This window comes from Symphodus melops (genome assembly GCF_947650265.1).
Source record: "Symphodus melops genome assembly, chromosome: 15".
Lineage (NCBI taxonomy): Eukaryota > Metazoa > Chordata > Actinopteri > Labriformes > Labridae > Symphodus > Symphodus melops.
In genome coordinates, this window is record NC_136705.1 from 20,039,820 (window position 1) to 20,043,913 (window position 4,094).

Consider the following 4,094-nt stretch of genomic DNA (forward strand, 5'->3'; position numbering starts at 1 on the left):
GTCTCCTCTCATCATTGCTCACTGTGTGTGTGGTTACACCGCCTCTTTTGTTGGTCAAAGATGAAAATGATAATCTAAGAAGAGGCGTAGAAAATTGGCTCATCCTGTAAAAATCGTCGAACACTCTTAAGTATTGTTGCAAGAAGCTGGCTTGATTTTTTTTTTTTTTATTTATTGATTTTTTTTTGCAGCGTATCCTTGGGCTGTTCAAAGCATGGCACAGAGTGGTGCGGAAAATGTAGCTGGGAGGTTCATGTCCTGGCAGGACTGTATCAGATCCAACTGGAGTGTGTTAGACTACTGTTGTTGGCATGAAACCCCCTCACACATTCATCACAGGTCTCTGTGTTCTGCTGGTGGAAGTGTGACCTCAGATTGTGCACCTTTCATAAAAGAGCCTTCATCCTTTATTCCGAGCCTTCAGAAAGGATCTGTCTGAAATGCCACAGTCAATTGATACAACAGATTTTTCCATCATCCATTTAACCTTTTCTCATGTGCCCGGGTTCAGGGGAAACACCCAGCTTTCACACAATAACTGCTGTTATGATATATAACCGGCAGCACGACACAACAGCCATAAATAGGACGGGCGTGTTATGCACACGCAGACAAACACAGCCACAGGGCGACTTGTTAAAGCGCCAGGTACCTGCAGTGCGTGCAGCTTGACATGTTATTAACAACCTGTCATGCTCGGCGTTTAATTTACGTAAGGCTTCCTCAGTTTAATCAGGGGCAACATGAAGAGCTTCAGCCATCTGAGTGGTATATTAACATCTCATTCCCTTTAAATGTAGATCAAATAAAATGCTGCTTCTTTGATTCGATGTGTGACGATGGCTTAACCATCGAATCAAGCGAGACGCTACACCATTTTTTTTTCTTCAATGAAATGATGAATATTGTGACAGGATGACAGGAAGTGTCAGGGTCTCATCGAACACACTGAAGAGATGGATCTTCTCGGGAGGGGTTTTTAACAATGGGATCAAGACCTTTACATCCTGATAGATCAACAGATAAATACTGATAGGGATGAAGAAAAAGAGCTGTGATAAATAACTAGATTTCTTTTTTAAATATATCTAATCAAGTAACTGCTTCTTTTCATGGTTTTTTGTGATAGCAATGTATGTATTTCAGCAGAGTCCACCAACAGTGCAACAATGGATCAACATGTTTCCCTGAAGATGAATCTTATTGACAGACTTTAGTAGTTCCTCGTCTCTTCCTTAAGCACTGAAATAAGGTTCACCAGAGCAATCATAAGCATAATGAAGTATACATTTCAGCACTTCGACACTGTCAGCAAACGGTCTGCTTGAGTTGTTTGAAAAACCCTCCTCATAGAAATAATCTGTCAGGCAGTTTAATCGGAGATTAAAACATCTGTTCTATTCCTGGACTATATGAAAAATGATTTCCACAGATCTTTTTTTCTTTTTGTGTGTGAATCCAAGTAGTAGATAAATGTCATGCCAGGAAAGACAGATGAAAGGGCTGTCAGTGACAGACGATAATAAAAAATAGATACTTTTTTTTTGCTTGCAGACATCAACCACATATCAAGATAACCTTCATCAAGACGGAGTAGAAAAGAGAAGGGAGGTGTAGGAATCACATCTGTGTGGTTGATAGGTTCCGCTCCTTTTGTTCTTCCTTTGTTCCTGCAGTCTCTATTATTTCTACTCCTCTTTTTTTCTTCATTCTTCTGGATGCAGAGCTAGACATGAGCATGCAGAGACGCTTTTGAGAAGGTTTAGATAAACCACAATCATAGAATGACACAACCTAGAACGTGCATCCCCATACATATTGATTAACGATTTGAGTCAAAAATGGCATCGAAGAAATCAGAAAGTCAGTGTGGCTCATGAAGACAAATAGCTTTGACAAGACTTTCTACCCATTGTTGAGCAACACTGACTGCTTTGTAAATAATACAAAAGAACTAAGAAATGAGAAAATATTCATCTTATTTCAAGGTTTGAGGTCTAAAGGTTCATTTTTAGCATTTTGGAGCATTTCCCAACTTTCCATTCATTGCCTGGATCTCTGTTCAAGAAAGAGATATGGTAGTTCTGGCAGTCAGGACGAATTAAGAGGATATAGAGCATTAAGTACACTTCGGCTAATGCTGCGAGGACATGCGTGACACAAAGCCATCTTTAAGTCCTCAACTGGGGGTCGCTTGCATCCCAAATCTGAATGGATGAACGAGTTAAAGCAAAAGCAAAAGTTTCATCCAATCAGAAGTAGATTTTAGAGAACACTGAAGTCTGTGTGTAATGGCATTCTATAGTTATCACAAAAAAAGAAACTTGTAAAGTTCGTCACTGTCTCCACTCTGAGACACTTTTGTGGATGTCACCATTATGGAAAAGCCTGCCAAATGAAGTGACAAGGGAAGTGTGTCACTCTGCACTTTTCTTCCCCCAAAACAAACAGATACTGTCGCTGGTTCACGCCTCCTCCCGGACCGGTTTGACACCACAGAGAAAGACACGCGTCTAAGCCTTCACACACACTCCCAAATCAATCAGCCGCTTTATCTGCTTCCTCCAGTCGACCGCATCTCGGTCTGTCTGTCACAGAAAGACACATGCCAGTCAAACTCACACAGGCTGGCGTCTGAAGAAAACCTGATAAACATGTGGGATATTTTGAGAGAAAAATCCACAAAAGGCTGTGTCAATTATGCAGAGATCAAACTACTGTTCGAAGCCTATTGATTATATTTGTTATCAAAGCCAGGCTGAATACACCACTCCAGGTTTTTGTTGTTTTGTTGTTGCCCAAACAGGACCCAGTTTTCTATCATATTTTTCCTCTTTTCAGCCAACAAAATCAATATGAAGGCAGCAAAACACATTACAAGATGCCCTGTGGTTTTCTGTTTGTGCAGCAGGAGAGCAGGAAGTAACATGAGAGGGAAATAAATGTAGTCACAAGAGAGGGCTAAGACACACCCATAGTGATTGTGCTGATCACTCAGGTGATCAGCACAATCACACACGCATGCCTGAGTGTCACAAGTGTATCTGAGATTAATCTTTCTCTCAACGTAGATGTTTTGAAGACAGCTCAGTTTCTTCACCTGAAACTTTGAGAGTTGCGACATAAAAAAACTGGCCTTTAAACGCCATTTGGTTTCTATTTCTCATCACATGACAGAAAAAAAAAACAGATTTGGACAAACAGAGACAGCTGCTCAGGTGTTGTTTAACTATGTAGATGTTAAGGAGATTCACAGACATGTCTGTAAACATAAATAGCATGCTGAAGCAGACGCAGGAAAGCCAAACTTTGACTTTTGGACTTTAGAAGTATTGACAGTGTGCAAACATCCTTCGGCCATTAAAACAAACGTTTCCTGCTTCGCTTTGATGTTTGAAACTGGACGGACAGAAGAAAGCCTCAGGAACCAGTGCTGCAAGTCTTGCTTGAATGTTTATGTGTGTATCAGCAATTAGTGTGTTCTTCTGATGTGTGTGTTTGTGTGTTTTCATGTAGGCCTGTGTGTGTATTGCCCAAGGCTATGCATTGGCTTCCTCTTTTGACTCTGGATCTCATCCTGACTCGTTCATTCTTACACCTGTGGCGCCACCTAGTGATTTTCCATTTTCAATACTATCAAATGTAATTCTGCTGTTTACCATTAGAGGTCAACGTCAGTCTGCTTTCTCCATGCATACACTCCACCTCTCCCGGTGTGAACTCTCAAATCACCAGTAAATATACTGGGTTTTTAGATACAAATCCTCTTTCTTCTTTTCTTCATCCACCTGCCCGTCCATATTTAATCGTATTTCTCTGTTGGTAGGATTCATGGATGTTCTTGACTGAGATCAAACAGCTGTGGAGATAATCTGAGGGAGACACAACAAGCAGAGATGAAAGTAATCTAATTGTGTTACATAGTAAGTGTGTATTTGTATTAACAGTGTGTGTTTATGTAGTCCAAATTCCAGTAAAGCTTTCACTGCCAGTCTGTCTGGACGACATCTGGCCTGAAGGAGCAGGATTACCTCTGTGTGTGTGTGTGTGTGTGTGTGTGTGTGTGTGTGTGTGTGTGTGTGTGTGTGTGTGTG